Raw genomic sequence first — 27,666 nt, 5'->3', positions numbered from 1 at the left:
TTATATTGCGTGCATGTGGTTGCACCAGCCTAGCTGGCACCACTGTGGATAGGAGGCTGCTGTTTGGAAGGTATGAATACAGCTCTCTGCTTTCCTGCCTCCATACTTCTCCAACTGCACACAAAAAATGTTTATCAGTTTCTGCACTATAGAATGCTTTGACGGATCTCCAGTGAGTGCCAGTGGTGGTGAGTTGGTTAGATTGCTGGATTGTGACCTTGGGAGAGTAGAGTTTGAATCCCCACTTAACCATGAAGGTTAATGGGTGACCTTGGGCCAGTCCCTGTCTTTCAGCCTAACTTAGCTCATGGGGTTGTTGTGGGGATTAAATGAGGACAGGGAGAACTTGCCGGCCACCTTGAGCTCTATGAAGAAGAAAAAGGGATCTCAATGCAATAAAAAAAAACCATAGAATCAATTTATATCTCACGCAACAGGGGTAACTGTTGGAAGAACATCAAAGGTATTGCCCTCCCACTTTTACAATTGGACTAGCACAGCACTTTATCATTATCATTATCATTATCATTATCATTATCATTATCATTATCATTATCATTATCATTAACATTTATGTAAAGGTAAAGGACTCCTGGACAGTTAAGTCCAGCCAAAGGCAACTATGGGGTTATGGTACTCATCTCAATTTCAGGCCAAGGGAGCCAGAGTTTGTCCACAGACAGCTTTCTGGGTCATGTGGCCAGCATGACTAAACCACTTCTGGAGCAACGGAAACCATGACGGAAACCAGAGCGCACATAAACACTGTTTAACTTCCCGCCGCAGCAGTACCTATTTATCTACTTGCACTGGTGTGCTTTCAAACTGCTAGGTTGGCAGGAGCTGGGACAGAGCAACGGGAGCTCACCCTGTCACAGGGATTCGAACCGCTGACCTTCTGACTGGCAAGCCCAGGAGGCTCAGTGGTTTAGACCACAGCGCCACCCGCTTCCCACATTTATGTACTGCCATTCATCACAAGATCTCATGGTGGTTCAGAGAATATAATACAGGATAAAAGCACAGGTAGATAATTAAAACAAAAACAACAACGCAATAATCCTCCCTTCCAACAGGCATATTTAAAAGGCTGTAGAATATCAGGCAGCCAAAGGTCTGGTTGAAGAGGAACATTTGTGCCTGGCTCCTAAACATTCCACAAATTGGGAGCCACTAGAGAGAAGGCCCATTCTTGTGTTGCCACCCTTTGGACCTTATGTGGAGGAGGCACACAAAGAAGGGCCTGAGATGATGAACGCAAAGTCCAGGATGGTTTATATGGGAAGACACAGTCCTTCAGATATTGCTAAGAGCAACTACCTTAAAATTCTGTGCCTGTGAAAGTATGTGGAATGTCCAGGTAATTTCAAAGGAAGATCCTTGAAGAATTTTGATGAGAAAGCGTGGAGATTTGCAAGAGGGTCTCTCCACATGAATAGGGCCGCATTCACACTACACATCATAAAGCGGTGTGATACCATTTTAAACTATGATTCTCATCACCCGTGACCACTGGTCTTGCTAGCTAGGGAGGATGGGAGTTGTAGTCCAAAAACAGCGGGAGACCCAAGTTGGGAAAACACTGGTTAAGGGAGTTGAGAGTTGTTAGGAGACCCCCTTTTCCCCTCTCAGAGCTACAATTCCCATAGCGGTTTAACAATCCGTCATTCTGGGAATTCCTCTAACAGCAACCTCCTGGTTAGCTGCAGGGTGACAACGTGCCCTGTGTTATACAGAACAGCTGTTAAGCAAGAGGCTCTGGTCTGTGTGGTGCTGGTGCACCCCTTACCTTTTATAAAAATCCTATTTGAACTTTCATAAAATTCAGTTTTCAAAACCCTTAGCCTCACTCTCGGATGGTTTCATGGATGGATCTAGGAGAGGGTGGGTAGCTGCCAGGGTGTCACAGGATGAATAAGCCCATCAGGGTGCCACAGATTAGGACCAAAGGGCGGATCAAAATGCCCATGCACAGCTTTTCTTTTCTTTTTTAGAAATAATTTTTACTTGGTTTTACAAGTATAGAATTACCACAAAACAAAATACACATCCATATTTAGAGATTTCTCTGAATCTCTGGACTTCCCACCTTCCCCTCCATGGGTCCTATAATAATAATAATAATAATAATAATAATAATAATAATAATAATAATAATAATAATAATAATAATAATAATTTATTATTTATACCCCGCCCATCTGGCTGAGTTTCCCCAGCCACTCTGGGCGGCTCCCAATCAATGTTAAAAACAGTACAGCATTACATATTAAAAACTTCCCTGAACAGGGCTGCCTTAAGATGTCTTCTGAATGTCAGGTAATTATTTATCTCTTTTCCAACTGCATATGATTCAGTAATCCATATCTTATATCTCTCCATTTTATCCATTATATTTGCCACATTACAAGTGTTAATTGCAATCCTACCAAAGTTTTCATCTCCTTACAGTGGTTTCCCAAGTACCATATTTTTCCGACTATATGACGCCCCCATGTCTAAGAACACCCCCCCCCATTTGGTGGGACTAAATTTTAAGAAAATGAGGGGAGATGGCCCAAAGTTGTTGAGCCCCCCGCCAGCTATAGGCAGGAAACACTCCCTAGATTGTTTAACGCTCACTGCGGCATCGGGGGAAGTTGCACATCGGGGGTGCGCCACTTCTCCCCCCCCCTCCCCATGCCACTATCTTTGTATTGGATGACCTCAGTTTTTTGACATGATTTTTGAGTCAAAAAACCTCTTCTAATACATGGAAAAATACGCTAAATGATAAATTCCCCTAATCTTTATTAAAGTTTTGGTCTTCTTGGTTCTTGAGCTTGCCGGTTAGTTCTGCCATTTCAGCATACAGTGGTACCTGAGGTTAAGACTAATTCGTTCCGGAGGTCCGTTCTTAACCTGAAACTGTTCTTAACCTGAAGCACCACTTTAGCTAATGGGGCCTCCCACTGCTGCCACACGATTTCTGTTCTCATCCTGAAGCAAAGTTCTTAACCTGAGGTACTATTTCTGGGTTAGCGGAGTCTGTAACCTGAAGCATCTGTAACCTGAAGCGTCTATAATCCGAGGTACCACTGTACTCCAACAGCTTAGTTTGCCATTCCTCTCTGGTTGTCTTCTTTGTCTTCTTTCCCTCTCTTGGGCTAGTAACATCCATACAGCCCTAATGCAAACTTGTGTCCTTTGCCCTTGGTTTTGCCCTCTCTATTGTTGGGAATTCAAAAGTGTTTATCCTAACCAGCAGCAGTGGTGAGTGGCACCCACTGGGACTGGTGAGGTGGAATGCATGGTACCCAAACAGTAGGTGGCGCCAGAGCCAATGGCAGCCAGGTCCCAACTGCTTGTAACATCGTCTCCGTCTTCTTCCCTGCTGAGTTCTACAAGGGACAAGATGGAGGGCTTATCCACACTAGTTGACCCTAGGTGGCCCTCAGAGTCCCTTGCAACTCCACAATTCTGTGATTCCGTTCTATGATTCTTTCCAGGCATGGTTCGTGATTTAAAGCTCAGTGTCTGAGTGCCTTTCCCTGCTTTCTCCATGAAAACCAGCTCTTTAAAGCTCAACCTGAGCAAATGACAAACTGTGGAAAAACTGAATTGATGTTGAGCTCTAAAGAATGGGTTTTTGTAGGGAAAGCCTGGGGATTGGGCAGGGATGGATTTATGTATGATGAGGCCCTAGGCTACTAAAGGTAATGGGGCCCTTTATATGTCCACCTGTCCTTTGTCAACAACAAATTGTCGTTGCTGTATGTGTTGAATATATTATATATGGTAATTTATGGACCTAAGAGGTATCTAAAGTAATTGTCGAACTGAAATACAGTTAAGAAGTGTATTAATAGTGAAATACAATTAAGAAGAAGTATATTATTAGTGAAATAATTATTAAGCTCTAACATGAGTCTGACCAAACTGCGGGAGGCAGTGGAAGACAGGAGTGCCTGGCGTGCTCTGGTCCATGGGGTCACGAAGAGTCGGACACGACTAAACGACTAAACAACAACAAACTTTAAATGATTTTTTTATTCATAACAAACTTAATAATGCAAACACATTGGCATTTGGCAATAACAAAGGTTCCTTTAGAAACACTTTTTTTCCTTCAATTTTTTTTGGGGCCCCCAAGAGAGTGGGGCCCTAAGCCAAGCTTCCTCAACCTCGGCCCTCCAGATGTTTTTGGCCTACAACTCCCATGATCCCTAGCTAGCAGGACCGGTGGTCAGGGATGATGGGAACTGTAGTCTCAAAACATCTGGAGGGCCGAGGTTGAGGAAGCCTGCCTAAGCTATAGCTTGTTTAGCTTATATATAAATCCAACACTGATATGGGGGGGGGGGGAAGCTCAGACACAAAGAGTTGAGGTGTGGCCCTGTGCCTGTAAATAATCACAGAACTGAATCATAGAATTGTGGAATTGGAAGGGACACTCAGAGTCATCTAGTCCCACCCCCCTGCAAAAGGAGTGCTGAGTGGGGCAAGAAAGGTTAGTGTTGCTAAACCCTAAGACTAAGGAGGAGGAAGCTGGCAGACATTGCCACTCTGTGGACTGGTTTTAAGAAGGCAGACAGAGGTTTGTGGAATTCTGCCTCATTCATCCTGATGAGCCAGTCTCCACTGCAAAGTAGTAGTACCATCTTGAGTCTCCAGATCCAGCCCCCTTTCTGGTTTCCAGTTAATCATAGAATCATAGCATTGTGGAGTTGAAAGGGACCCCAAGGGACATCTAGTCAACTAAAGCATCTGTGGCGTTTGTCCTCCTATGTGTGTGACATCATACTGGGTTCATAGGGAAAGGGTTAACTAATTGTAATATGACGAACCAATGGGAACACAGGGGGCAGAGTTAACTGTGTATAAGTTTAAGCACAGAGGTTTTTAGTGAGTTAGAGTTGTTGAGAAGACAGTCTCAGTTAGGAGAGACAGAGAAGATAAGTCTGCGGGTTGGGCTAGTCTGGTGTGAAAGAGGGAGATAATTTGTTAAGAGGAGTCAGTGAAACAGTTGAGATAATCAGTCAGAAGGTATTAGGAAGGTATAGGCCAGTAAAGAAACTAAAGTTAAGATACTGACAGGAATATTATCTGAGAAACCATAAACTCGTTAAAGTTTGTAAAATAAACTTGGGGTTTTTTTTGTTTACTTTTAACAGCTGACTGGACTCAGTGTTTTACCAGAGAGTAACTGGTTGGTGGCAGCGGGGAAGTGAGCACAGTGGTGGCACAGGGATCAATAGACCATTAAACATCCGGAGACCCTGTGTGATCGCCACAGCATCCGTGACAGATGGCCAGCCAACCTCTACTTTGAAACCTCCAAGGAAGAAGAGTCCACAACCTCCTGAGGGGAACCATTCCACTGTCAAATGGCTTTTACTGTCAGAAACTTCTTCCTGATATTTACATGGACTCTCCTTTCTTGTAACATGGAGCCATTGGTTTGAGTCCTACCCTTCAGAGCAGGAGAAAACAAGCTACATGTTCCATCTTGAGATATTTGAAGGTGGCTATCATATCTCCTCTCAGCCTTGTCTTTTTCAGGCTAAACATACCCAGCTTCTTCAGCCATTCCTCACAAGGCCTGGCTTCCAAGCCCTTGATCATCTAGGTTGCCCTTCTCTGCACACAGTTGCAATGATAGAGAAGCCAGTGAATTAATTGCCCAGAAAATCCCTGCATTTCAGGACTAGATTCAGGGCTGTGTATCTTTGATAAGAGCCTGTTGATGTAATAAGGAGTTGGCTGGGTGAAATTTCTGTGAATCCTGGAAGGATTTTTATTTTTATGCAGATAGGTCGGGCTACTCTAGTAAACTGGGCATGTGTTTGTGTCTCTGCACCTTTGCTTGTGTAATTTGATTTGCTCCCTTTTCTTGACAATAGTTATCACCTGATTTGGGTTTAATGGCAGCTGATGTACTGGCAGAGTTTCTCCTCAAGGGAGATGGAGTGTTGATGTTACAGCCCTATTCTTTTATGAGCTGAAAATGAAAGGATGGCTAGATGGGAGGAGGATTCTTAGACTACCTCCCTCCTGATATGTTCCTCATCAACAATTTTTAAGCTCAAGTGGCAGGAACTTAGAAACATCAGAAGAGCCCTGCTGGATCACGTTAGTGGACAGTCTCTGGACCAACATCATGTTCCCACAGTGCCCAACCAGGTGCCTCCATGGAAACCCCATAAGCAGGAGCTGAGCACAACACAATGCTCTCCACCCATGGTTACCAACAGCTGGTATACAGATGTTAACAGCCTCTGACAATAGAGTTACAACAAACAAATCAGAGCTAGTAATATTGTGTTTTCAGGTTGTAAACCACTTTGTGATATGTTATAGACAACTGTGGTTTGTAAATATTTAAATCTATAAAATAAAATATATAGAACCGTACTGGAAACGCTTGTTGAAGGACACCATAAAATATATTTTCAAAAGTGGCATGTCTATTCTGTTGTTCAACTTGATTTTATATATATATAAACCACAGAGCCTAGGGCTTGCCGATCGGAAGGTCAGCGGTTCAAATCCCCACGACAGGGTGAGCTTCCGTTGTTTGGTCCCTGTTCCTGCCAACCTAGCAGTTCGAAAGCACATCAGCACATCAAAGTGCAAGTAGATAAATAGGTACCACTCCGGCGGGAAGGTAAATGGTGTTTCTGTGCGCTGCTCTGGTTCACCAGAAGCGGCTTAGCCATGCTGGCCACATGTCCCAGAAGCTGTATGCTGGCTCCCTCAGCCAATAAAGTGAGATGAGCACTTTTGCTTCTTTAAAAATGAGCTGATTGGCTTGATGACTCTATGAAATCCACTTATCGTAGAGAATGAGGGACCCAAGGTATCATGAACCCAGATGTGGCTGTAGCTGTGTTGAAACTAAGTTGGTACAGTGCCTGGACAGGAAGCAACAAAGGAAGCCCACACTTCTGTTCAACCATAGAAGAGAGGAGATAGGTGATTTTGGATGCAATTCAAATTTTAATATGAAAGCAAATAGGAATAACCCGGTCAGAAGTGCAAATACGATGTGAAACGAAGTACTGGATGCACACAATTCTCAACCTGTTGCTAAGATCAAGTTGTCAGCAGACAGTAAGAGCAGTATACAAGGATTTTAAATACAACTGCAATAGGCAAAACAGATATAGACATAAGTAAAACATCCATGCATTGTGGATGTTCAACATTTCAGGTGGGAGTTGTGGAAGCTGATCTAGCTCTTCTTGTTTTCTCCATCGTTCTTCCTTGGATCTTTCACTTTGGTCTTGATTTAAAGCCAGCAGTTACCAGTGCTACATGTGTTGCTTGGCAGGGCCTGGGTATAGAACGCGGACGTGTTGGAACCACCACTGGCATACAGAGAAGATCTGCCGCCGCCATATCCGTAAGCGCATGGGTTGTACTGTTCGATGCGAAAAGCCTGGTCAGGGCAGCAGAGAGCTGGCCCTGGGATGGTCAGGACAAAAGGTGGTGGCCGGATGGTCACTGTTGATGAGGGGCACTGGGCATAGCATTGATTATTCCATCCACCACGGCCAGCAGACATCTTTGAGGTTCAGAGGTGGACCTGAAAGAACATGGAGTCAGCATCATGCAGAGTTCCCAATGGAGAGCACAAGTTTGATATTAACAATAGTTAAGAGCTCAATAAGACGCCAAAAGGCCATCTAGTTCCATACAATGGGATATATATATATATCCATGGAGTCAATAGAGGGATTTGTTTTTCATTCTCCCCCTTCCATAGTAATAAATAAATAAATAAAAATTTCTGCCATTCAATGAAGCTGCATTGCAGAAGATTCAGCACAGTGAAAAAGGAAGTTCTCTGTCACACAGCATATTGTTAGGGATTGATCACCAACTTTACAGGCTTTACAGGCGGTTTATATTCAGGAACATACAAAACTGCCCTATACCAAGTCAGACCAATGTTCCACCCAGCTTGGCTTTGTGCTTATTGATTGCCAGTGACTCTCCAGGAGTTCAGACAGGAGTCTCTCCTACTCAGAGATGCCAGGGACTGAAACAGAGACCTTCTGCAAGCATGACAGATGGTCTTCCACTGAGCTATAGCCTTTCCCCCAAATCAACTATCAAAGCCTATAAAGCTATCAAAGCCTACAATGGTTGTTTACTAACTCATTTTCTCTATGCTAAAGTCTCAAATACTGTGGTGTTTCCTCATAGGGTAGTGATTCCATGGAGCTGAAGAGTTTAGGGAGTCTTGGTATTGCTGGGTGAGACCATCAGAATAAGAACATGAGAACATAAGAACAAAAGAACATAAGAAGAGTCTGCTGTATCAGGATAATGTCCCATCTGGTCCATCATCCTGTTCTCACAGAGGCCACCCAGATGCCCCCATGGGAAGCCCTCAAGCAGCAACTGAGCACAAACCACTCTTGCCTTCTGTGGTTTCCAGCAACAGATATTCAGAAGCATTACTCCCCCGGACATTTGAAACAGAACATGGCCATTGTGGCTTGTAGTCACTGGCAGCCTTATCTGCCATGATTTTTTAAAGCCATCCAGATACGTGGCCATCATTGCTTCCTGTGGGTTAGAATACCATAGCCACCTCTATTTAAAATGGATATCAGCTAATTTTGAAAAGTCATTAACCTGAGACCTTGGAGAACACTGGGCTAAAGGAAGAGCTTCCCCAAGAGATAGCTGTCCACCTTACAGAAGAGGGGGGAATACAATGCTAGGCTTACTCAGAGTAGGCCCATTGAAGTTAACAAACGTGACAAAGTTAGATTCGTTAATTTTCATGGGTATGTAATGAGCTGGTCTTCATTGAATAAAACCCTATAACTCTAATGAGGGAGAAACTCTAGGTTCCATTACTGGTACAAGCAGAAGGGTAGTGGAAGGGTTCTTCCACTCTAGAGGTCTTCAAGCATACGCTGGGCAGTAATATATTCTGGATTATCAAGCTCTGGATTTTCCTCATTGAGCAGAAAGTTGGTCTTGAAAATCTACATGGCTTCCTCCAACTCTACAATTTAGATGAGCCAGTCTTCTGGCTCAATATAAGCAATTCCTATAACCAAATGAGAAAGCACAGAAGGTCCCAGGTCTAAATAGTGGTGGTATCAGTTTAAAGGACCTATCATAGAAAGAATAGGAAATACTTCAGCCTGACACCAGGAAACCTGACACATTTTAGGATAGATAGTCCAAGGGCCTGGTAGTTTCCTCTTGGTGGGACTCACAGCTTCATGGTAGAGCTATGTAGAAGACAACAACTGCTACCACCACTGCTACTGTTACTGCAAAGCTTGTGAGTTTCAGCAAAAAGGAAGTTATCGTCCATTTGGACCATCTATCCCAATGATAAACTTCAATCAAGTATCTCATCTAAGAATGTAAATCAGTGGTGAGGCGTCTGTGGTCCTCTAGAAGTTTCTGGATTGCTGCTCCCATCATCCTTGACCATTGTACCTGTTGATGATGTTGGAGTGCTGGAGTCCATAGGTTCCTCACCTTTACTGTAAACCCCAGAGAAGTTTTCCCCACCAAAGTGCTCCAGCCCAGCATAATGCAGCGACACACACACAATTCAAGTGCACTTGCTTGAAAACCTCACATAGCAGTGCAATCTACCCTTGAAAATTAGCAGCAACTGACATTCACCTCCATAACTTTGTAAACCTAGAAAATGTGCATCCTAGAAAATTTGTACATTCAGAAAATGTGCCCGCTTTCTCAGAACCCAAGTGGACTTACCTAGTTCTCTAAGAAGCAGGAATGCAGAGAAGTGTTTGGAAGCAGCCTAGAGGATGGGCTTTTTATACTGTATCTCTGGTAGCCTGGAACATACTTAAGACTCCCCCCTTTTAAGGGGTGTATGATGACAAGTTCATAAATTGTCATAGGGAACTCCCCAGATTCCTGTAAAGAGTTGACACCCTTTCCTTAATAATCAGAATACTCACCTCACTGAATACTCACCTCACTGTTGTCATAGGGTTCTCCCAAACGAAGTATCAAAACATTACAAATCTTTCAACATACCGATTGCTGCAGGGAGAGTGTGCCAAATCAGCTTTTCCTCTTCACAAATTTGCTCTCCTAACTGGTACATCACAATAAACAAGTTGTAATGGGACATAGCTAATGTTACTTGCAATCAGGATGGATGGAGTCACTGCTGGTGCCCTCAAACTGGTAAGGTGCCCACTAAGTTAACCCACCATAAAAGACCCCTGAGACTTTGGGAGTCTGGAAAAAGTGTCAAATAAGGCAACACTGGGATGCGGGTGGCGCTGTGGGTAAAACCTCAGCGCCTAGGACTTGCCGATTGTCAGGTCGGCGGTTCGAATCCCCGCGGCCTGCCAACCTAGCAGTTCGAAAGCACCCCCGGGTGCAAGTAGATAAATAGGGACCGCTTACCAGCAGGAAGGTAAACGGTGTTTCTGTGTGCTGCGCTGGTGCTGGCTCGCCAGAGCAGCTTTGTCACGCTGGCCACATGACCCGGAAGTGTCTCCAGACAGCGCTGTCCCCCGGCCTCTTAAGTGAGATGGGCGCACAACCCTAGAGTCGGACACGACTGGCCCGTACGGGCAGGAGTACCTTTACCTTTACTTTAAGGCAACACTAATGCAGCTTCCTATATTCCAATGTTCCTAATTAAATATTATCTCACCCCCTTATAGACGTAACTGGTCACTCTACTTTGCCAGGAATGGTATCTTGTAGATACCAACTCATCAGGAGGTCTATTTCATGCAATGTTGGGATCAGGCCCTTGGACGCATCGCAATAAGTGATGTCTCTTATTGTCTTATTGGTGCCTGTTAATGCAAAATCTGTCTCCCAACTTCTCTACACTTCAAATGTCTGGTACAACGGCTTATTTCCTAAGTTAGATGGGTTCCAGGCAAAGCTTTTTTCCGGTCCTTACTACAGGTCCCAAATTCTGCCCCAAATCCAATTTTATTTCTGGAAACAGGTGAATGCCCACTTTCCACCAAAGCTTGTTGGGCTGCCTTGAAATACTGGCTTAAGATCTCAGTATTTGGCTTGGGGAAGTGATTACTTGTACATTTAACCAATGAGGAGTTTATCAGTCCATGGCTGTCACCATCCCTTTTGTATCAACTGGGCTACAATACCACTCTTGTATCCCTGAGGTGAAGGCTTTGGGACATCTCACATAGCGACCTGCGATCCAGATCCAATGTAATCTATCGCCCGATTGCAGCTGGAATCCAATACGGGCACGACTTTCAGTTAGCCTCATATCTTAGGAATTTGTCCATACCCACCTACTGACATTTATTTACCAAAGCTAGATTAAATGCATTTCCATCAGAACTTCTAAATGGTAGACTAAGAGGCATCCCCTATCAGAATAGGCTTTGTTTGTGTTCTCAGGACGTCGATTGCATGAGCCATATCCTACTGCATTGTGGGCATTACGAGCAAGCAAGGTATCAACTGATCAAAGCCTTACTAGCAAATCTGAAGCTTTCCATATTAAATACCTTCCGGAGGATAGGTCAAATGGCGTTACACTGACTGTGGCAAAGTTTCTTACGGAGGTTGCAAGAAACAAAGACCATCACGCTCTAGACATAACAAAATGACTACCTCGGTCTCTTTCGCCTGTTGTTTGGTTGTCTTAACTGTATCTTGTTTTGAAACTGTTTTGTGGGTCTATGGGCGGCGCTCTCTCTCTCTCTCCCTCTCTCTCTCTCTCTCTCTCTCTCTCTCTCTCTATATATATATATATATATATTGGTGCCTGCTGAAGACCTTCCTTTCCCAACAACCTTTTTATGGATTAAAACAAAGCTCTGATCCGATTCTATAATAAATTTGAAAATGTTTTTAGTAAAACGTTTTTATTATCAATTCCTTTGGGATGTTTCTAGCAAGTGATTCATAAATGATTTTTTCTTTGTATTGATTTCTCTTTCTCAGCTCATTTTAAATGATGCTTTATTGAGCTTATTGCCATTTTGTATGGTGTATTTTTATGGAAACTGTGATCTATAAGGGTTGTATCCCATGCTGCTCTTCCTCAGAGTAGACCCAGTGAAATTGATGGACCTAGCTTAGGTCAATGGAATTTAGCTTCTGAGAACCCTGAAATTTAGGGCCTAGATATTAGATCAACCTCTGCCCTCCAGGTGTTACAGCTTCCATCAGCACCAGAAAGCATCGCCTAATGGCCAGGAATATATAGGACTTGCAGTTCAGCTATATTTGAAGGCCCAAGGGTTCCTCACACCTGTATTAGATAATTGAACATGCAGAGGTGATGCTCTGGGAGGTCTCCTGGAGGGTTTTTGGTCCATGTTTTCCTCCAGAAGACAAGCAAACACAACCCAGATCTGATTCTGTCCTAGCACCAGGGGAGAAATGTACCTTCAGGGGAACTGGAAGTTTGTACCAGGCCATTTAAGGGAAACAGCGGTGAAAAGGTAGGCCAGGAACTGCAGGCTATACTTTGGGTGATTGTTAGTAGACCAATGAATGACTGTGATTCCAAACAGTTTAATAAAAGCCAGATAAATTTGCAAGTGTATGTGTTTGTGGTAAATGCTAGGAGAAACTGCCTAATTGTTGAGATATGTTTGATGGTGGAGCAATCAGCCTCTGGGCAGCCTTTGGTTAGGGATGCTGTACTTGCGAGATCCCAGCATTGAACGAGGTGGTGGTGGACTGGATACTCTTGAGAGTCTCTCTAAAGCACTATAATTGTAGAAGTTAGTTTCCTAGTTTTCCTTTTCTAGACATCAGTACTACGAACCTGGGAACACTGAAGTTTAGTTAAAAGAAGAAGAAGGGCTGTGAGAAAAGACTTCAGATACTGGCATTGATGTTGCATGATGCATCTTCAGGATGAGTTACTTCACAGGGCTCTGCCTCCCAGCTGAGTGTTTTCCATGTGGCAAGAACTTCAAATTACAGTAAGTAATTGCCTGTTCTGTTTATGAGTTTCTTGCAAACCTCAGAGCAATAGAGCATCCAAGTTACACCCTACAGGTTCTTTTCCTCATAGCACACCAAAGCCACATTCTTATATGAGATGTAATCTCACATTTCCTGGAATTTGCTCCATTGGGATCAGGAGAATCATTATCAAAATGATCACTGCATTGCTGTCTTTAAACCACCCAAAAACCAGGACTTATGGCTACAAGCTTGCCACATCTGGGTGTTTCCAATGAAACATGCTAATTCTGGTGAGCCACGTTAAACAAGAAAGGCAGAAGGTGCTACTTCAGAGGTAGCCAACAATGTCTTTCTTCTGAGAACCACATTTCCTTAAGGATGATCTGATAGTTTTCTCGTGGCTACCCTGAAATTCTAATTGAATACAGAGCCATAATGTTTTAATATTTGAAGAAATGAAAACCTCAAAGGTATTTATGTATGTGACTACAGCAACAATGATTCTGTACACTCAGTACTTAGCAAGCACTTAGCTGACACTCATGATGCACAGAGTTTCTTTAAAGCCACAAAGACCATCTATGGCCAATAAATCATTGCATATGCCCCCTATGCTCAACAGACGGTAAAGGGACCCCTGACCATTAGGTCCAGTCGTGACCGACTCTGGGGTTGCGGCGCTCATCTCGCTTTATTGGTCCAGGGAGCTGGTGTACAGCTTCCGGGTCATGTGGCCAGCATGACTAAGCCGCTTCTGGCGAACCAGAGCAGAGCACGGAAACGCTGTTTACCTTCCTGCCGGAGCAGTGCCTATTTATCTACTTGCACTTTGACGTGCTTTTGAACTGCTAGGTTGGCAGGAGCAGGGACCGAGGAATGGGAGCTCACCTCATTGCAGGGATTCGAACCGCTGACCTTCTGATCGGCAAGTCCTAGGCTCTGTGGCAACCCACATCCCACAACAGATGGTACCACACTTCTAAAAGATAAATAAGCTATTGTGCTGCGCTGGAAAGAACATTAACAGCATCTCCTTAACTGCAACTCCCCCATAGCTGCTGAGGTCGTCTCACAAATTCTGCAAAACCAAGTTAGAGATGAGCTTGCAGTATCTCCAAATCTGGGAGAGTTGTGTATAGCTATTAACCAAATGAAAAACAACAAAGCCAGTGGACCTGATGGGATACCTGCTGAAGTCTTAAAAGTGGGCAGAATTGAACTTACACAGCAACTTCACAAGTTCATTGAAAAAATCTGGGAGAGAGAGGAGATCCCAGGAGACTTTAGGGATGCCAAAATTATCAATTTTTTTAAAGGTGATAAAACAGATTGCAGAAACTATTGAGGCATCTCTTTATTAGCTACTACCTGCAAAAGTATGGCAAGGATCTTAGCAAACCAGCTCCTAACAATATCTGAGGCTAATCTTCCTGAATCCCAAAATTGTTTGAGACCTTCTAGGGCAGTGGACATGATTTCACCTCCCAAAAGCTTCAAGAAAAATGCAGAGAGCAAAACCAACTCCTGTATATCGTGTTTATTGACCTGACTAAGGCCTTTGACACTGTAAATGGTAATGCCCTGTGGACTGTCCTTCCAAAAATTGACTGCCCAGATAAATTTGTGAACATCCTGCAGCTCGTCCATGATAATATGACAGCAGCAATCACAGATAACAATGGCTCTCAAAGTGAACCATTCACAGTGGGATCAGATGTTAAAGAGTGTTATGTTATCGCCCCAACTCTATTATTTTCATTGTCATGATTCTACACATTGTCGAAGACAAACTCCCCATCAGAGTAGAAATCATATATTTATTTCCTTGACATCTGATGGGAGGGCGTTCTATAAGGAGGGCACCACTATCGAGAAGACCCTCTGCCTAGTTTCCTTTAACTTAGCTTCTCACAGTGAGGGAACTACCAGAAGGCCCTCAGAACTGGACTTAAGTGTCTGGGCTGAACAATGGAGGTGAAGACGTTCCTTCAGGTGTACTGGGCTGAGGCCATTTAGGGCTTAAAAGGTCAGCACCAACACTTTGAATTGTTCTCAGAAACGTACTGGGACCCAATGTAGGTCTTTCAAGATAGGTATTATGTGGTCTTGCTGGCCGCTCCCAATCCCCAGTCTCGCTGCTGCATTCTGGATGATTTTTAAAATTAAGAAGGGGTAAAGGAATGGTTTTCATAACTTAGATGGACACATGACACCCTACGTTTAATAACACATTATGAATGTTAATGCGCCGCAGAGCAACCAGCAACCAGCAGTAGGGAAACAACATTTTGATGCAGGAAACAAAGGGAAGAAACACTTTTAATTTACAAGTATGCCCTGTGACATTTTAGAACAATATATCTAATATCGTTCTAAGAATGTTAAACTGGTCGGTCTAGATCGAGCCATGGCCTTAATGGTTTGACGTTCACTGTGGTGTGCATGCCTGACCTTCAGGGTAAGTTGACAAGGGAATGCTCATACCCAAAATGCTTTGGGAATTTTACCCCAAGGACCTCTAATGTTGTTTTCCTCCCCAGATTAGAGGCCAGATTAAACCCAGGAACAAAAAGCCACTTCAAGCGATGGCTCCCTACAGTTTGAAGTAGGTGAATAAGAGGAGTCCCATGCCAGTTCTGGTTTTCTTCCAAATTCCACTTTTGGGGTGTTGAGTTGTGGCAAATCTACGCTGAACCTAGAGTGGGAGCAAAGTTATTCAGACACTGCTTTCAAACTTTATATTCTTTGTGAACTAACTTCCACCAATGTATTTGATAGTTTTGAAACTTTACTGTGTAATACTTTGTTTTTAAGTGTCATACCACCTTGTGATATCTTATATTAAGGTGCAATTTGTAAACATTTAAATCAAGAAAGTGAGATATAGGGAATTATGCTGGGAATGGCATAAAATCTATAAAATGAAATAATCTGCATTGATGTTATATGTTCTGGTGTTTGAGTCGATTTAGTTTAGGTTCTTTGTTTTTGTTCTTTAAAAAAAGTGAACTGATTTAATCAAAGGTACCTTGAAGGCCATTTCTAGTTTCGAATGAGGACCCCAAGGTATCACAAGGGTAGGTGCAGCTGCAACTGTGCTGAAGCTGAGTTGGTCAAGATCAGCTCAGTGCCTCGACAGGAGGTAATGAGAGAACCTTACCTAATTCCACACTTCAATTCAATCATAGAAAAAAGAGAGAGGAGATCAATGTTTTTGGATGCAAATAGAAGTTTAATATGAACCCAGAGAGGTATGAATAGCCCAAAGAGAAGTGCAAACAGAATGCAGAAAGAAATACTGGTACATTATGTTTCATAATACTTTGTTTCCATAAAATACAAGGCTGATAGAACATGGTGGAATAAGACTGCGAACCAGATGGTACCCAATGCATGTTCAGAAATGGGATAATTGACAAGCAGGGTTCCTTTTTGCTTTTAATCTTTGCTTTTTTGAAAGGGGGGGATCTTCTTCATACAATTCACCAGGGAATTGAGAAATGGATCCCGGGGAAGGTGTCATATATATAACCCACTCTGGCTATCAATCACAATTCAGAGTAAAAATTCAGAATGGATAATACTCCCACAGTCCCCATCCCATAATACTGTTTCCTCAGAATGACTTGAATGTGCAATTCCTTGTAGAAATTGCTTGGTGCACCCACAGTTCGAATTCTGGTGCTCAGACCAAGTGGCCTGCAGATGGTGAAGCATTATACATGGATTTTAAATTTAACTACCTTAGGCAAAACAGATATAATGCGGAGAATTAGAATGTAGGCATAATCAGTATGCGATAAGCATAAGGAAAGCTTGCATGTATCTTATTTCAAGAAGGGCTCAGATGCCACAGGTCACGCCTTGTGCCAGTGTGATGTTGAATATTTCAGGAGGGAGTGGTGGGAACTGGTCCACCTCTCCTGTTTTTCTCTTGCTTTATTTTGGTTGCCGTCCTTCTTCCATGCATATCCTTCTTTAGCCTTGATTTAGAACTTGCAGGTACTGTAGCTGCTATTGTGGCATGAGCTGCTTGTATTGTGGCTGGAGCTAGTGTGGCTGCTATTGTGGCATGAGCTGCTTGGCAGGGCATGACAGCCACCACTGGCATGCCGAGAAGATCTGCCCAGAGGTTGTGCCAGAGGTTTAACACATGGGTTGTGCTGATCAATGACAAGAGGCTGCTCAGGGCAGTAGAGCTCTGGCCCTGGGATGGTCAGGACAAAAGCTGGCGGCTGGATGGTCACTGTTGAAGGAGGACATTGAGCATGGCAAGAATCGCGCCAGATACCAGAACGACGACCAGCAGACATCTTTGAGGTTTAGAGGTGGATCTGAAAGAAGATAAGAGTCAGCATTACATCAAGCTTGAGGTGCTGGTTAAGAACCTAAGGGGAGCCCTGCTGGATTAGACCAAAGGGCCATCTAGTGTAGAGGTTTATCAATTGAAGGTTTTATTCCTTCATAATTCCAAAACATGGGTTCATCCAGTGAAGCTTTCTAGTTGCCTGACTCAATCTATTTAAGTCCCATAGCACCATGATAAAGCACACATGTTATGAACACTAGGCCTCAGGTCCAAATAGGAGCAAGTTCTGCTTTAAGGACCTAAGGCAGAAAGGCTGGGAAGGACATCCACCTAACACCAGGGAATATGATGCATAAGCATCCATATGCCAATGGCCTGACAACTTCTTATACATGGTAGCCTCAGCTTCCTGATGGAGCTACATATGTAGAAGGCAACAGTTACCATCCATACCTCTGCTCCAAAGGTTTTGAGTTCCACTGAAGAGGGAGCTAACTACCTTTGGGCTTTCAATCCCAATGTCAATCTCCAACAGAGTCTGCACTCCAGAACTACCTATCCCAATATCAAATGTCAGTAAAGTATCTCATTGATTTCAAGGGCTTCTTTTCACCTGGAACTCAGTTCCAGAACCTCTCAGGTGGGCACCATTGTCATTATAAGAGAACAAGCGAGGTGTTCATGGTGAGATCCGGCACCTCTTTTTCTAGAAAAGTAGCACCGGCTGTGCCCATAAATCAGTGATGAGGAACCTGTGGAGCTCCAGAGGTTGCTGAATGGCAGCTCCTAACCAAGTATAATGCATCCACATCCAAAGAAAGAGAAGCAATGCAAGTAAGTTAGCTTGAAAACCTCACACAAAGGAGCAAATCCCTCAGCCAACTTATCTATCCTGCAGATCACTCCTGTGTAACTTCTGCATATCTAGAAGATCCAGAAGCTGTGCCCATTGTCCCAGAACCCAAATAGACTTACCTAGTTCTCTGAGAATCAGAAACGAAGTGTTTGGAAGAAGCCTAGTGCATGGGCTTTTTATACTGCTTGGTGGCAGGAAGTTTATTTAAGACTTCCCTGTTTTTCTTTTGGGGGTGTAATGGATATAATGAAGAGCTGACATATTGCTATAGGGAACACCACAGATTTTTTAATAGAGGTGACACCCTTTCCTTGATAATCTAATATTCATTTATGGTCACCGCATTGGCATGTTATGTTTCTCCCAAACTCAGTATTAAAGCACCACACATATTTTAACATAGGTCAATGTGCCAAAATCAGCACTTGATCTTCACAAAGTTGTTATTGAAACTGGCACATCATGATCAGCACGTGGTTCCAGGACATAGCCAGTGTTTGTGGCAATCAGGATAGAGACATTGCTGGTACCCTGATACCACTAAGTGTCTACTAAGGTCTTTCTTTGTGGAAGACCTCTGAGAAGATGGGGATCTGGAAGAATCAGGATAGACAAGGGGAAGGACATACTATGGGAAATTTATACTATTAGCACATCTTGAATTTTTCAACTTTCAAATTCCAAAGATAAGGAGTACTAAAAAAAAATGAGAATTCAAAGATATTTTGGTCGAATCAATATGATTTAATTCTGTTTTGTAATTTAAAAGTGTGTAAGATTTCATAAAAAATGGTAAAGGGACCCTTGACAGTTAAGTCCAGTCGCGAATGACTTTGGTGTTGCTGCTCTCATCTCGCTTTACTAGCCAAGGGAGCAGGCCTTTGTCCACAGACAGCTTCCGGGTCATGTGGCCAGCATTACTAAGCCACTGCTTGTGAAACCAGAGTAGCACACGGAATTGCCATTTACCTTCTCAGCAGAGCGGTCTACTTGCACTTGCCGTGCTTTCGAACTTCTAGGGTGGCAGGAGCTGGGACCAAGCAACGGGAACTCACCCTGTCGCGGGGATTCGAACCACCAACCTTCTGATAGGCAAGCCCAAGAGGCTCAGTAGTTTACACCACAGCACCACCTGTGTCCCGTAAGATTTCATAGAGATCATTAAAAAATGATTGCCATGTACTTGCAGTTATATGTTGTTATTATTATTATTTACTTGTTTAGCATTACTTGACATTTTCAGAAGGTAAACTTCAAATTATTCAGTTTTCTAAAAGGAGTTCATATACTTCTTCATCAGACATAGACTTACCAAGCTAAATGTTGTCCATTCACAAACATAATAGCAGATTTGAATTCCTGACATCCCCCAGAAAACATATTTTTCAGACCCCCTCACTTTAAAAAATTGCAAAAAATTTGTTTCACCCCCTAAAATGACATGCCATATCGAATTCACCCCCATGGCATATACATGCAGGTCCTGCTACTGGAATGCTTGTTATCCACAAATTCAGATCTCCAAACATAAAACTGATGCTCAAACCTCATTACATTCTTCGTTGATTCAGTCAGAGTTTGCACACCTCCTAACTTGTTTGTTTGTTTTTTGCCATTTGGGGGCAGAAACCAGGGAGAAAGGGACGGGGAATTTTACCTTCTGAATCTTTTGAATTCTCAACATTTTTAGCACCCCTTATCTTTGGAATTTGAAAGTTGAAAAATTCAAGATGTGCTAATAGCATAACTTCCCCATATTATGTCCTTCCCCTTGTCTATCCTGATTCTTCCAGATCCCCATCTTCTCAGAGGTCTTCTACAAAGAGAGACCTTAGTAGACACTTAGTGGTATCAGGGTATGAGCAATGTTTCTATCCTGATTGCCACAAGCACTGGCTATGTCCTGGAACCACGTGCTGATCATGATGTGCCAGTTTCAATAACAACTTTGTGAAGATCAAGTGCTGATTTTGGCACATTGACCTATGTTAAAATATGTGTGATGCTTTAATACTGAGTTTGGGAGAAACATAACATGCCAATGCGGTGACCATAAATGAATATTAGATTATCAAGGAAAGGGTGTCACCTCTATTAAAAAATCTGTGGTGTTCCCTATAGCAATATGTCAGCTCTTCATTATATCCATTACACCCCCAAAAGAAAAACAGGGAAGTCTTAAATAAACTTCCTGCCACCAAGCAGTATAAAAAGCCCATGCACTAGGCTTCTTCCAAACACTTCGTTTCTGATTCTCAGAGAACTAGGTAAGTCTATTTGGGTTCTGGGACAATGGGCACAGCTTCTGGATCTTCTAGATATGCAGAAGTTACACAGGAGTGATCTGCAGGATAGATAAGTTGGCTGAGGGATTTGCTCCTTTGTGTGAGGTTTTCAAGCTAACTTACTTGCATTGCTTCTCTTTCTTTGGATGTGGATGCATTATACTTGGTTAGGAGCTGCCATTCAGCAACCTCTGGAGCTCCACAGGTTCCTCATCACTGATTTATGGGCACAGCCGGTGCTACTTTTCTAGAAAAAGAGGTGCCGGATCTCACCATGAACACCTCGCTTGTTCTCTTATAATGACAATGGTGCCCACCTGAGAGGTTCTGGAACTGAGTTCCAGGTGAAAAGAAGCCCTTGAAATCAATGAGATACTTTACTGACATTTGATATTGGGATAGGTAGTTCTGGAGTGCAGGCATAGATGAGACTCTGTTGGAGATTGACATTGGGATTGAAAGCCCAAAGGTAGTTAGCTCCCTCTTCAGTGGAACTCAAAACCTTTGGGCTGGAGGTGTGGATGGCAACTGTTGCCTTCTACATATGTAGCTCCATCAGGAAGCTGAGGCTACCATGTATAAGAAGTTGTCAGGCCATTGGCGTATGGATGCTTATGCATCATATTTCCTGGTGTTAGGTGGATGTCCTCCCCAGTCTTTCTGCCTTAGGTCCTTAGGTTCCTATTTGGAGCAGAGGCCTCGTGTTCATAACATGTGTGCTTTATCACGGGGTTATGGGACTTAAATAGATTGAGTCAGGCAACTAGAAAGCTTCACTGCATGGACCCATGTTTTGGTATTATGAAGGAATAAAACCTTCAATTGATAAACCTCTACCCTAGATGGCCCTTTGGTCTAATCCAGCAGGGCTCCCCTTAGGTTCTTAACCAACACCTCAAGCTTGATGTAATGCTGACTCTTATCTTCTTTCAGATCCACCTCTAAACCTCAAAGATGTCTGCCGGTCGTCGTTCTGGTATCTGGCGCGATTCTTGCCATGCTCAATGTCCTCCTTCAACAGTGACCATCCAGCCGCCAGCTTTTGTCCTGACCATCCCAGGGCCAGAGCTCTACTGCCCCGAGGAGCCCCTTGTCATTGATCAGCACAACCCATGTGTTAAATACCCTCTGGGCAGATCTTCTCGGCATGCCAGTGGTGGCTGTCATGCCCTGCCAAGCTGTCATGCCCTGCCAAGCAGCTCAGGCACCCACAGTAGCAGCCACACTACCTGCAAGTTCTAAATCAAGGCGAAAGAAGGATATGCATGGAAGAAGGACTGCAACCAAAATAAAGCAAGAGAAAAACAGGAGAGGTTGACCAGTTCCACCACTCCCTCCTGAAATTTTGAACATCACAACGGGCACAAGGCGTAACCTGTGGCATCTGAGCCGTTCTTGAAATAAGATGCATGCAAGCTTTCCTTATGCTTATCACATACTGATTATGCCTACATTCTAATTCTCCGCATTATATCTGTTTTGCCTAAGGTGGTTGAATTTAAAATCCTTGTATAATGCTTCACCATCTGCAGGCCACTTGATCTGAGCACCAGAATTCGAACTGTGGGTGCACCAAGCAATTTCTACAAGGAATTGCACATTCAAGTCATTCTGAGGAAGCAGTATTATGGGATGGGGACTGTGGGAGTATTATCCATTCTGAATTTTTACTCTGAATTGGGATGGATAGCCAGAGTGGGTTATATATATGACACCTTCCCCGGGATCCTTTTCTCAATTCCCTGGTGAATTGTATGAAGAAGATCCCTCCCTTTCAAAAAAGCAAAGAAGAAAAGCAAAAAGGAACCCTGCTTGTCAATTATCCCATTTCTGAACATGCATTGGGTACCATCTGGTTCGCAGTCTTATTCCACCATGTTCTATCAGCCTTGTAATTTATGGAAACAAAATATTATGAAGCATAATGTATTTCTTTCTGCATTCTGTTTGCACTTCTCTTTGGGCTATGCATACCTCTCTGGGTTCATATTAAACTTCTATTTGCATCCAAAAACATTGATCTCCTCTCTCTTTTTTCTATGATTGTATTGAAGTGTGGAATTAGGTAGGGTTCTCTCATTACCTCCTGTCGAGGAACTGAGCTGATCTTGACCAACTCAGCTTCACCACAGTTGCAGCTGCACCTACCCTTGTGATACCTTGGGGTCCTCATTCGAAATGAGAAATGGCTTTCAAAGTACCTTTGACTCAATTGGTTCACTTTTTTTGAAGAACAAAAACAAGGAACCTAAACTAAATCGACTCAAACACCAGAACATATAACATCAATGCAGATCACTTCATTTTATAGATTTTATGCTGTCATTCAACAACCATTCCCATCATAATTCCATATATCTCACTTTCTTGATTTAAATGTTTACAAATTGCACCTTCATATAAGATATCACAAGGTGGTACAACACTTAAAAACACAATATTACAGAGAAAAGTTTCAAAACTATCAAATACATTGGTGGAAGTTAGTTCACAAAGAATATAAAGTTTGAAAGCAGTGTCTGAATAATTTTGCTCTCACTCTAGATTTCCCACAATTCAACACCCCAAAAGTGGAATTTGGAAGAAAACCCAGAATTGGCATGGGACTCCTCTTTTTCACCTACTTCAAACTGTAGGGAGCCATCGCTTGAAGTGGCTTTTTGTTCCTGGGTTTAATCTGGCCTCTAGTCTGGGGAGGAAAGCAACATTAGAGGTCCTTGGGGTAAAATTCCCAAAGCATTTTGGGTATGAGCATTCCCTTGTCAACTTACCCTGAAGGTCGGGCATGTGCACCACGGTGAATGTCAAACCATTAAGGCCATGGCTCGATCTACACTGACCAGGTTTACATTCTTAGAACGATATTTGATATACTGTTCTAAAATGTCACAGGGCATACTTGTAAATTAAAAGTGTTTCTTCCCTTTTTTTCCTCCATCAAAATGTTGTTTCCCTATTGCTGGTTGCTCTGCAGCGCATTAACATTCATAATGTGTTATTAAAAGTAGGATGTAATGTGTCCAACTAAGTTATGAAAACCATTCCTTAACCCTTTCTTAATGTTAAAAATCATCCAGAATGTGGCAGCTAGACTGGGGACTGGGAGCGGCCGCCGAGACCACATAATACCGGTCTTGAAATTCCTACATTGGGTCCCAGTACATTTCTGAGGACAATTCAAAGTGTTGGTGCTGACCTTTTAAGCCCTAAATGGCCTCAGCTCAGTGCTGGGAGCCAGTGTAGGTCTTTCAGGACCGGTGTTATGTGGTCTCGGCGACCACTCCCAGCCACATTCTGGATTAGTTATAGTTTCCAGGTCACCTTCACCTTCTCCCCATGGAGAGTGCATTGCAGTAGTCAAAGCAGGAGATAACCAGAGCATGCACCACTTTGGTGAGACGGTCCGTGGGCAGGTAGGGTCTCAGCCTGCGTACCAGATGGAGCTGGTAGACAGCTGCCCTGGGCACAGAATTGACCTTCGCCTCCATGGACAGCTGTGAGTCCATAATTATTCCCAGGCTGTGCACCTGTTCTTTCGGGGGCCAGTTACCGCATTCAGGACCCAGAATCCTCCACACCCATCCGCCCCCTGTCTCCCCCAAACACTACTTCTGTCGTGTCAGGATTCAACCTCAATCTGTTAGCTGCCATCCATCCTCCAACCACCTCCAGGCTTTCACACAGGGCTTTCACCGCCTTCACTGGTTACGATTTGAAAGAGAGGTAGAGTTGGGTATTATCCGCATCCTGATGAACACCCAGCCCAAACCCCCTGATGATTTCTCCCAGAGGCTTCATATAGATGTTAAAAAGCATGGGGGAGAGGACGGAACCCTGAAACACCCCACCACTGAGATTCCAGGGGTCTGAACACTCATTCCCCAACACCACTTTCTGGACACGGCCCGGGAGGAAGGAGCAGAACCACTGTATACTAGTGCCACCAGCTCCCAGCCCCTCTATCTGGTCCAGAAGGATGTTGTGGTCAACGATATCAAAGGCTGCTGAGAGATCCAGCAGAACTAGGAAACAGCTGAGGTTGGAATCATTTCCCATCCTGCTTTAAGTCATTACATCAGGCATTACTCTTCCTGCTTACTAAAAACAGGACTGAAGGAGTCTGCCCATCTAGCTGGCTTTCCCCAGCCACTCTGGGTGCCTTCCAACAGAATATTAAAAATAGAATAAAACATCAGACATTAAAAACTTCCCTAAACAGGGCTCCCTTCAGATGTCTTCTAAATGTTGGATAGTTGTTTATTTCCTTAACTTCTGATGGGAGGGCATTCCACAGGGCGGGCACCACTACTGAGAAGGTAGCCTTGGCCCAGTATTCCTGAAGGAGCGTCTCCACCCCCATCATTCAGCCTGGATACTGAAGATCAGCGCTAAGGGCCTTCTGGCAGTTCCCTCACTGCGAGAAGTGAAACTACAGGGAACCAGGTAGAGGACTTTCTCAGTAGTGGCGCCCACCCTGTGGAAAACAATAAAACATCAAATGTAAACAAGTTCCCGAAACTTTCTAATATTGCTCCAGATCCTTGCAGAAGCTAGTATGGTGAAGGATATGGAACACTTGCATACTGAGCTTGAAGGAAACATATGACGACAGTGATGTGATTATCTACCAATATTTGTTTATCAAGGAAAGGTTGTCTGCTGCTTACAGTAAACCAGGGTGTTCCCTATGGCAATTTACCGGCTCATCATCATACCCCCTGACAAAATAAATAAATAATAGGAAGTCTTGAATATGCTTCCTGCAACGAAATCTACTTCCTGCTACAAAACAGTATAAAAAGGCCATCATCTAGGGTTCTTCCAAACACTTCTCCTCATTTCTGCTGCTTAGAGAACTAGGTAAGTCCATTTTGGATTCTGGAACAGTGGGGACATCTTATGGATCTCATTGGTGTGCCAAGGTTATGTGGGTGTTCTGCTAGTAGCTGCTGGTTTTAAAGGATAAGTGGGTTTGGGGATTTGCACCATTGTGTGAGGCTTTCAAGCAGATAATGTTGGAATGCATATCATTGCTTTGCGTGTTGCTGCATTCTGATGGGCAACAACTCTCTGGGGTTACAACACAGGTGAGGAACCTGCAAGCCTTCCAGATCTGGTTGGACTCCAACTCTCCAACATCAGCCACAGCAAATACAGACGATGGTAAAGGATGGTGGAGGGCCATAGGTCTTTAGGTTGATTGACAGCTGATGCCCTTTTAAATGTGTTGTGGGGGGGGGGTTGTTGGTTTGTTCTTGTTCTTATTTTTATTATGTATTTTGTGGGTTCTTTATATTGCAATTTTATGTTTGAACTGCCCTGAAATCTACAGGTAAAGGGTGGTATACAAAATTATCATGATAAATCATAAAATAAATAAATTAGGTACAGTCATACCTCATGTTACGTCCGCTTCAGGTTGCGTGTTTTCATCTTGTGTCCCGTGGCAACCTGGAAGTACTGGAATGGGTTACTTCCGGGTTTCGCCACTCGCGCATGTGCAGAAGCGGCACTTTGAGTTGTGGGCTTTTCACATTACAGACGGGCCTCCGGAATGGATCCCGTCAATAACATAAGGTACCACTGTACTTGATTGAAGCTTGACATTGGCTTAGAGAAGCCAATGTTATGTAGTTTCCTTTCCAGTAGACCTCAAACCTTTGTGGTAGAGTGGGGGTGGCAGTTGTCTCCTTCTGCATAGCTCTGCTAGGAAACTGACGCTTGTACAAAGAGGAAGTTTCCAAGTTGCTGAACTATGTACCTTGACATGTCAGGTTTGCTGGCGTCAGGCAAAGGTATTTCCCATACTTTCCATCTTGGGCCCTTTACAGAGACGTTGCCAGTGTTTGGAGCAGGGGCTTCCTGCTCACAACACAGGTTCTTTATTATTTGGCAATGGGTCTTACATTGATTGAGCAAGACAACTGGCCCAACTAGAATTGGAGAGTTCATCTACGCTGAATCTTCTGCTAATCAGATTCATTGTGTGGTCTCAGATTGTAGTATTATGGCAGAGGGGGGGGGTGAGGGAGGGAGGGAGGGAGGGAGGGAGGGAGGGAAGGAAGGAAGGAAGGAAGGAAGGAAGGAAGGAAGGAAGGAAGGAAGGAAGGAAGGAAGGAAAAAGAAAGAAAATAGTTTTCATAACCAGTTCATAACCAGTGTATGTCTCGAACAATTTATCTTTATTGGAAACTCTGCATAATGCCGATTCCCTCTTCTTTCAGATCCACCTCTAAACCTCAAAAATGTCTGCTGGCCGTCGTTCTGGTATGTGGCAGGATCCTTGCTATGCCCAGTGTCCTCCTTCAACAGTGACCATCCAGCCACCACCTTTTGTCCTGACCATCCCAGGGCCAGCTCTCTGTTGCCCTGACCAGCCTTTCTGCATTGAACAGCACAACCCATGTGCTTATGGATATGGTGGCGGTAGATCTTCTAGGTATTTCAGTGGTGGCTCCAACATGTCCGAATTCTACTGTCATGCCATGCCAAGCAGCTCATGCAGCTATGATAGTTGCAAGTTCTAAATCAAGTCCAAAGAAGGATATGTATGGAAGAAGGGTGGTGCACCCAGCCATTTCTACAAGGAAGTGCACATTCAAGTCATTCAGAGGAAGCAATATTATAGGATGGGGACAGATTGAAAGTTATCCATGCATTCCCTCAATGCATGGTAGTAAGAAGATCTTTCTCCACTAAAAAAAGATAAAGAATGCCCCTGTTTCTGTGAATGCTCCCATTTTTGAATATGCATTGTTTAGCATTTGGTTTGTGGTTTTCTTCCACCATGTTCTACCACCCTTGTGCTTCATGGAAGCAAGCTATTTTGGAACATGGTGTCTTTCATTCTGCATTCTAGTTGTACTTTTGATTTCACTATTTGTACCTCTTTGCTTTCATATAAAAATTTCAGTTGCATCCCAAAACACTTATCTCCTCTCTTTCTTTTATGACTGAATTGAAGTGTGGCACTGGGTGGGGTTATCTCATTCCTCCCTTTCCAGGCACTGAGGTGATCTTGAGTAGCTTAGCTTCAGCACAGTTACATCAGCATCTACCTTCATGATAGCTTGGGGTCTTCATTCTAAATGAGAAATGGCTTTCAAAGTACCTTTGAATCAATCAGTTCTCTTTTTCAAGAACGGAAACAAAGAAACTAAATAAATAGAGTCAAACAACAAAGCACATGACATTAATGCAAACTACTTTAGTTGGTAGATTTTATGCAGTCCTTTAAGATTTATAGCACAGTCGGACATATTTATTTAATTAATTTGTTTAAATAGTAGCTGTCAGAGTTGCTT

At 43.4% G+C, this 27,666-nt stretch overlaps 3 long non-coding RNA genes across 3 annotated transcripts; 2 read left to right on the top strand and 1 right to left on the bottom strand.

Moving 5' to 3' along the window:
• The first annotated feature begins 41 nt into the window (after nucleotides 1-41).
• LOC308575374 lies at nucleotides 42-25,072 on the top strand. Its single transcript, XR_014002826.1, has 3 exons — nucleotides 42-188; nucleotides 12,750-12,926; nucleotides 24,657-25,072. It is a non-coding gene; the product is annotated as an uncharacterized lncRNA (long non-coding RNA).
• On the bottom strand, nucleotides 6,959-10,172 carry LOC308575290. Its single transcript, XR_014002733.1, has 2 exons — nucleotides 9,736-10,172; nucleotides 6,959-7,567 (listed from the first exon to the last, which is right to left on the bottom strand). It is a non-coding gene; the product is annotated as an uncharacterized lncRNA (long non-coding RNA).
• LOC308575323 lies at nucleotides 20,300-22,376 on the top strand. The gene is made up of 2 exons (XR_014002771.1): nucleotides 20,300-20,344; nucleotides 21,296-22,376. It is a non-coding gene; the product is annotated as an uncharacterized lncRNA (long non-coding RNA).
• Nucleotides 25,073-27,666: the final 2,594 nt, after the last annotated feature.

The sequence above is a fragment of the Podarcis bocagei genome, assembly GCF_964188305.1.
Source record: "Podarcis bocagei genome assembly, chromosome: 16".
NCBI classification, from domain to species: Eukaryota; Metazoa; Chordata; class Lepidosauria; order Squamata; family Lacertidae; genus Podarcis; species Podarcis bocagei.
Note: the sequence above shows the minus strand (reverse complement) of the source record. Positions and strands in the feature narration are given on the sequence as shown.